Source organism: Mesoplodon densirostris, chromosome 6, assembly GCF_025265405.1.
Source record: "Mesoplodon densirostris isolate mMesDen1 chromosome 6, mMesDen1 primary haplotype, whole genome shotgun sequence".
In the NCBI taxonomy this organism is placed as follows: Eukaryota; Metazoa; Chordata; class Mammalia; order Artiodactyla; family Ziphiidae; genus Mesoplodon; species Mesoplodon densirostris.
The window spans coordinates 68,407,327-68,416,029 of NC_082666.1; the positions used below are offsets into that span (position 1 = coordinate 68,407,327).

Here is an 8,703-nt window from a genome sequence, read left to right on the forward strand (position 1 = left end):
GGCCAGAAACAAAGAACAAAATAGTATAAGTTTTCATTTTTGAGATTTAGAGTTTCTAAGTAAGGAGTTAGGCATATGGAAAGGAACAGGCATGGACACTGAAAGACTATAAATAATACAGTCCTTTTAAAAGGGGGATGCATTTAGCATCCTTTCTTTTTCTTTAAATTGAAGTATGGTTGCTGTATAATATTACATGGGTTTCAAGTGTATAATATAGTGATACACAAGTTTTAAAGGTTACGCTCCATTTATAGTTATTATAAAATATTGGCTATATTCCCCATGTTGTACAATATACCCTTGTAGCTTATTTTATACTCAGTAGTTTGTACCTCTTACTCTCGTACCCCTATATGTAGCATCCTTTCTTTTTAATTTGTACCCAAATGACTTGAAGACTTTCTGCAGGAGTTGGCTAAATGCATCCCCCATGAAGTATTTTGAGAATAGAAGAACTATGCTTCTTTGTATTAGCAACTCCTATAGAATAGTCCCAAAATTTATTTAATTTGTGAAGGAGTGGATGGTTCAAGATAGAGTTACAAATAAAACCATTTGTCAGGGGACCTTGGATATTTAAATGGCTTATATTTGCCAGGAAGCAACTTGCTTAAAAATGAATATTCCCTTAATGTTCTTTTCTTTTTTTCTTTGTATAGCCTCAGGGATAAAGAAAGATAGTTACCAAGATCTAAGATCAAACTTTGGGGCCTTATTCAGCCATTTTCCTGGGTATTAGAGCAGATGCCAAACTATTTTATGAAGAAAAACTTGGCCTTTCCCGTAGTTTTATTTTCATAAGAGGATATCAGACTTCTCTGGTCTTGGGTTCAAAGTGATCAGTTTTGTCGTGGGATGGGAATAAACCATAGCAGCTGTCTTCTTACATTTATTCTTGAATATCTGAGAGCTATTCATTTGACTCCTATTGTCTTGGTACCTCTTAAACTTGCATTAATCTGTGAGTGTTTTGGTGGCATGCCATTCATTTGTTTTGAGAATAAGAACCATGTTATTGGAGATGGTATCTATAATCTGTAGTCATAACTCATAGGTAATTCTGGGAATGAGTTAATGAATATTCTCAGGTGTCAGAACTAGATAAACTTATGTTTAACTACGGACTTGTTTTTATGTTGTGGGCTTCGTGAATCTTGTGGCTGAGGACGTTTACCTGTTTGCCTTGGCTACTAGGAATCTCAGAGCATGTTTACAGCTTGCCTGGCTTTATTTTATTTTCATACTGTTATTTGGTTCTTATTGGTTTGTTCATAGATTTATCACTTTTTTCTAATATGAAAAAAGTAACTACAGAGTGTTTTATCATAATTATAGTGAAAATCATCCATATACCTTCCTTATTTGGCTTTTCCATTTCTTCTGTATTTATTTGTTATATTAATATGCATAAAAATATTGTAGATTAATTTTTCCATAAGTTTCTCATTGGAAAATGTAGAAATCAGTGAATCTTGTTCTTTTTCTTGACTGAAAGTAGTCAACTGTTAAGAGATTATTTTTTTATTATATTATTTTAGCAGCTCCATAACCATTAAAGGATATAAGAAAGTATATAGGAAGAGTATATACCTATACTCTACTTTTAGGTTTTTGGATGTTTCAGCTTTGATATTTTAAAAATCCCTGACCTTGGAGTAACATAACCAAGGTTTGAATCCCAAATTACCATTTTTAGCTCCATATCCTTGGACAAGTTACTTCATCTCTCTGAACTTCAGTTTTCTCATCTAAAATAATAACCACCTTATAGAGTTTAGTGGTAGTGGTTTTTTTTCTAAGGCTGCCATACAAAATACCACTTACTGGGTGGCTTAAACAACAGGAATTTATCATCTTGCAGTTCTAGTGATTAGAAGTTCAAGAACAAAGTGTCAGCAGGATTGGTTCCTTCTGAGAGCTGTGAGGGAGATGCTGGGCCTCCCGCCTAGCTTTTGGTGGTTTGCTGGTAGTCTTGGCTGTTCCTTGGCTTGTGGGAGCATCACCCTGGTCTCTGCCTTCATGGTCCCATGGCATTCTCCCTAAACGCTTGTCTCTTGCGTCCAAATTTCCCTTTTTTTATAAGATACCAGTCATAATGGATTAGGGTCTAACCTAATGATATCATCTTGACTAATTACATCTGCAACAATCCTATTTCCAAATAAGGTCATTTTCTCAGATTCTTGGTGTTAGGAATTCAGCATATGAATTTTTGTGGGACACACTTCAACCCGTAACAAGGCTATCGATTAGATAATGGATAGAAATATTTTATAACTTCAGTAATATATAAATCATCATCATAATAATAACTGCCATATGCTGGAAACTCTGCTAATAGGTGTATTAATTCTTACTGCTCAATTAGGTAGATGTGGAATTATCTCATTTGCCAATGAGTAAATTGAGGATCGATGAAGGTAAAAAGATTCAGGAACTTCCTTTGGGTCATAGGTTCCATTCAGGAACTTCCTTTGGGTCATTAAGTGGACACTCTAGATACTTTTAAGCACCATTATCTTTTAAATTAATAATTTGCTAATGTCTTATTTTTTGGTGCCTACTAGGTTTTAGTGCCCACTAGGTGCTCAATAAATGAATAGAGGCAGGAAACACAGGGTGTCACGTATTCATATCTCTATTCAAGAATTATATATGGGACTTCCCTGGTGGTGCAGTGGTTAAGAATCCACCTGCCAATGCAGGGGACGCAGGTTCGAGCCCTGGTCTGGGAAGATACCACATGCTGCGGAGCAACTAAGCCCGTGCACCACAACTCCTGAGCCTGTGCTCTAGAGCCCGTGAGCCACAACTACTAAAGCCTGCATGCCTAGAGCCCTGCTCCACAACAAGCGAAGCCACCGCAATGAGAAGCCCACTCACTGCAACGAAGAGTAGCCCCCGCTCGCCGCAACTAGAGAAAGCCCTCGTGCAGCAAAGAAGACCCAATGCAGCCAAAAATAAATAAATAAATTTATTTTTTAAAAAAAGAATTATATATGATTTACATCTGAAATACTTGAGGTGGCTATTAGGTTATCCTAGTGCAGAAGTACATTAAGCCATTTAGATATTTTAAAAAAAAGAAAAAAAAGTTAATCTAAAAGAAGTAGAAGGAATACCTTTTTTATAGAAGGTTATCGTACTCGGTCACTAAGCTTGGTTCTTAATTTTCTAACTACAAATTTAAACATACAAATCTGTAGCATTTCATAATATTATTTTCTTATGACAGAAGGATTTAGCTATCTAAGAAACCAAATAGTTACTGAAACTAAATTCAACCAAAACATAAGAATCCTTGAGAATCATGAGAATCCTTATATTCAGAACACGAAATGACAGTAATGCTTTCTGTCACAGTTTAATGAAAGATACAGAACTGATGTTTAAATAGATCATATTTTGTTTTTCTGTATTACCAGGGGACATAATGTAACGTAAATCATAACTCAGTGAAGGTAGCATTGTGACAGGAGCAACTGAGTTAATGTGATCCAGGGACTCCGGACCTAAAAAACAATCTAGATGAATGGATCACAGATGCATTAAAATAGCTGTTCTCAATCTCTGTTTAACTTTTTTTACATTAAGATATTTCCAAGAACCTTCCATAATAGTTATAATTTTAATACCCATTGATTGAGAAGATATATAATGACATAATGACTTGTGCTTGCCGAGATCAATAGGCTAAGAAAACCTTCCAAAATGTCACAATGATTTGATCTGTTCTCTAGGCTTAATTAACAAAGGCCATTTGATGTTAGTGGACACCTGCCAAATACAATGATGTTAGTTCTGATATAATTAATTCTGAGCTGCTCCTGACTAGCCAATTCATAGGATCACTGCTAGGCAAAGACATAAAACCATTATGAAATATTCTTTTAGTTAGGTTATATAAAATATAAGTTTATGATTCTTCTCACTACAATTTTATCTTTTCCAAACCTACAAAAATTTACTGATCAATAACATGCATGCACTTTTCAAATATTAATTTCATATACCCAGAGATACACATTTTTGTCTACTTTATCTAAAAGGTATACATTTCATTTTATTATCTGTAATTCCCTGACAATAATATTCCTATTTTTGTTTAAAATCAGACTCTGCAGAAACAGTATTTAGAAATAAAGTGAGTTTAAGAGGGACATTATTACTTTTGATCTTATCTAAGATTATTGTCACATGTATTGATATAAATGGAGGATTGATGTAAGTTTGTATATTTCTGGTAATACAGAAAGTCAAAATATGATCTATGTTATAGTCAGTAATATATCCCCTTAATTATGAATATTAGTACAGATGAAATTATTAAGTAATCTTTACATGGTTTTAAATATGAAAAGATTTTGGTTAAAATTATTTTCTAGAAATATTGGTTAATCTTCCAAGTTTTCCATAGCTTTAACTTCTGGCATTATAGTGACTTGCAACTAATTCACCTTGAAAATACGTGGACCATATGGCCATTGACAAGGGAAGTATTTATGTTGTGCTAGAAAAAAAGTCTCTGCTATGAAAAAACACATTCGGGAAGGATGTCTTATATAGTTTTCTCTTGTACGTAATTATAATAAGAACATAGGGTAACTATATTTTACAAAATAAGTACAAATAAAATTCTGATAAGGAAATGTAATAAATTAACATCTTAAACCTAATGCACTAAAATAAATGTTGCTTTTTGTTCCTGCTAATGGGAGGCATTCTAAAGCTGTTAAATCCTAATGTGTGTCTTTTCCTGAACTTTCTTTAGAAAACATATCTAACCTCTAATTCTTCTATTCATTTAATAGATTCTTGGGGAAAGTACTGATTTATATGTACACACCTAAATAGTATGGGTCTTTGGAAGGAAAATAATTATACACATTTCATAAATAAATATTAATGAGTAACATCAACTTTAAACATTTTGAAGAAGCAAAATTGCTATAAAACTATGACATTTTAGAGACATTGTGCTTTAGGTTTCCAGTACTTTATAAACCATTTCATTACTATATATCAACAGGCCTATATAAGCAAACTAGGAAAGACTGATTTCCAATAGCAAAAATTATTAGCCCCATTTGAATTCTCTCTCTAAACAGTTTTAGCAGTGAGTAAAGGAGTGTTGGTTGTAAATACAACTGTAATAAAATTTTAACTTTTTCTTATTGATGTTTAATGACAGTTGAGAGTAAGATTTGTGCGGGTGCTTGTGTATTTAGTACTTATTTTGTCAATGATATATCTGCGGCACTTACAAATCAGACTCCTTGTTTGAATTTTGTTTTGTTTTGTTTTGTTTTACTACCACTATAATTCTGGCTGTTGCTTTTATTGTTGTTATTATCATTTGTCAATATGCTAGATACATTTTAAAATATGTACCTTACTAGAGCACTAGACATTTTAGTAATAATGTGTTTTTTAGTCTTTTTGTTAATGTTTCATATTTATATTACAGTGAGGTGAAATTGTTTTTTAGCCATTTTATATGTGCTAACCCCTTTCTCTTCAGAGATATTCCCTAAAATTTAGTCTAATATTGATCTCTTCCAATATTATCAAAGTTCAGATGACATGTAGAGTTTCTTCTCGCTTCTTATTCATTCTCCATTCTCTGTGAGTTGCCTTCAGATATATGGAGTATACTAGTATTACTACTCAAATATTTTCCATTTCTCAATGGGGTTATAATCTTATTTTAGGGAATTGATAGCTCATATTTATACTTCCTTGTGGACATTAAATAAGCAATCAAGAAGAAGGGTATAACAATACCACTTTACCAAATATAAGGATTTCTTAAATATAATTTTAAAGAAAAATTTGTGTTGATACTTTTCTTTCCTCTTTCCACATCTAAATTCTATTGGTTTATGGTCAACATTAGCACATCTTTTTTTTAATGTAGATGATTGCACTAAGGTTTCTGGATGGGTTCTTTTTATTCTCCCGTGTGTTTTCCAGAATCTCAGAAATTTCTGTAAAATGTATCTTTGGTTAATTGATGAGGAAAATGCTACAGCACAAAAAGCTCTTAAATAAAATATATATAGAAAAACATGAAGTAAGTGAAGATAAAAGAATGTCAGTAAGTTTGAGGTGTCAAGACTGTGAGAGCATTAAATATATATACATACAAATATCTATACCTATCTATCTACCTATAGAGGCGGGGAGTGAGAGGAAGAGAGTAAGGGAGGGAGGGAAGGAGGGAGAAGGGATATGGAGAAAACAAATATAAATGTTAATAGAACCTTTGTAGCCACAGTATTTGGTATAAAAATCTAACTGACAGATGATGAAGTATTCCCTGTGTCACCAAGTGGCACAGACAAAATAAATAGGACAGTTTGGAGTCCACTAACGTGTTTTCTTGTAAACATATATTATGATCATTAGGACTATTATGTTTGGGGAATGTATAAATAAATACATTAATTTCACAGCTTTTTTCTTTTCCTTTGAAGCCTCAGCTTCATTGTGGTTGTTTCAGTAATGACTAAATGTCCTGAGGAAGCAACATCTTTAGGTGAATCCACAATTCCCAAGGAAGTCTGAGTAGTGTCACCCTTAAGACATGTATGGGCATAGAGTCTGATATAATAAAAAGATCTTTTAAAGCCCTGGTCCTTATGCTGGATTTTGTCTGTAGACACATTTTACCTAATAGAGTGTTTTTCAGTTAATTTCAACTAATTCAATTTATTTCTGATTGTAAAAAATTAAAAGATTTTACCTAGAAGATTCATTATCAACTTCTGCTGAAAAATCAGAAGCTTGGGCAAGACTGGACCCACATTCCACAAGGCAGCCGCGTCCTGGCTCTGAGCATCACTAACTCCTTCTGGTGTCCCAGGCACTCCCCCATTGACCCTGGGCCTGCATGGCCTCTGCACTCATCTAAGTCATCTGCCTGGCACCTCTAGGCATTGGTGTTTCGAACACAAGTTTAAAATCTATTAAATTCCCCTCCAGACCACTTCGAAAGAAGAAGATGTTGAAAGCAGAGGAGGAGAACCCTGTTTGTGTTATTCAAAGACACTCACCATCCAGTTGTGTGGCCACTTCCTACTTAGTTTGTCCCAAAATAAAATGAACAGTACACCCTCTGAGGCTTTAATGTAGCTATCTCATTATTTAGAAGGAGAGGGCTCTGAATAGAACCAAACAGAATTAGAGAATTAAAGGAAGTGTGTGGCGCTAAACAAGGATGAAACATTGAGACCTACCAGGAATTTGTTTGAGACAAATAACAAGCAAAAAAGTAAACAGTTTAAGTAAGAAAAAGTTAATTGGATTCCCACAATGTTTTCAGTCACTGTCACTCAATTTATTATTAGCCTTAGCATGGAGGAAATACATAACAAGCAATTATTATCCTGAGAGCAGCCGTTCAACACTGTCCATGTTTTTAATTCTTGACAGCACTTTATTTGATTTGGTTTAAGTCAGAAGTTATCACAAGGTGTTCTTCTTTCCCAGACGTGTGGAAGTTGGGGAAAGAAAAAGGGAATAAAACTAGAGGAAAAAAAAGTGACTGCATACATATGCATAGGCGTGTGTGTTTTTAGGCTGAGAAAACTTTTCATGATCTGAATATTAGAATCCAATCATAATTTCCCCATCTGTCTGATCATTCTTGGCTTCCATGGTTGCTCCTGCCTGTGCTATTGGTATTTTCTTTTTAGAAGTAATGCATTTTCTATTTGTTTTGCTATTTGCCTGATTGTTTTTTCTTATTTCCCTCTGTTCTACCTTCTCTTGCTCTTGATCTTTTATCTTCTTTTGTCTCTACCTCTCACCTCTCAGTCTGAGTCACCCACTGGGCAGGTACTTAAAAAAAAAACAGATACTCAGTTCAGAAAGTACATTCCTGGAGGCATCAAATTAATGAGTATCTCAAGGTCTGTGATACGGAAGGAGAGAAAGGAAAATGAATGAAATTAGAAATATGAAGCACTGATTATTGGTGGCCTTAAGCATCAGTCCAAACATGAGTGTGTGCACGTGTACACACACACACACACACACACATATACACATACACAGATTCACAGGTTAACAGACCAGAGGAATGAAATGATGATTAAGGATTGATTCCAGAAACCATTGTAGACCCCTTTAGATTTTAATCTTTTTTTAAACAAAAGGCATTTTTTTCATCATGCTACAGAGAGATGACTATAGAAAGAAAAGAAAGTAATGCGTTTTATATCTCCAAAGACCTTCTTTCTAGTGAAAATGATGCTTTAGGTATTGTTTAAGAAATTGATGTCATACATCAGCTACAAGTTATATTATTTGTATATGTTTTTGAATGTTCATGCTCATTTGCCAAAAATACTTTAGATGTTCTTTTCCCCTCTGGTGTGAAGTATTATTCTTGTTTTTTACAAATATACACGGAATTCTCATGTGAACTTGTGGGAATATGGACATATGTTCAGCTATGGCACTTTGAAACATGCCGCAATATCCGGGGTAATGATCAAAATATTTAATGGCCACTAAGGCATGGTCACCAACCAATTAGAGTAGACATTGGCTGAGAACAATTTAAGTAAGAGTAGCTGTGCCACTGATGCCCTGAAGTGCATTAGCCTTGTGTATAATGGATAGAGGACCTCGTGGGATTAGTTGCTAACTAGGAGGTTGGGGTTAGTAAAATTTATTCTAATTCAACATTTGGGT

General features: G+C 34.1%; 1 protein-coding gene across 9 annotated transcripts in view; it reads left to right on the forward strand.

Annotated features, from left to right (window-relative positions):
• The window catches only part of PTPRD (protein tyrosine phosphatase receptor type D), a 534,283-nt gene that overhangs the window by 350,682 nt on the left and 174,898 nt on the right, over window positions 1-8,703 (forward strand). The window lies entirely within an intron of this gene.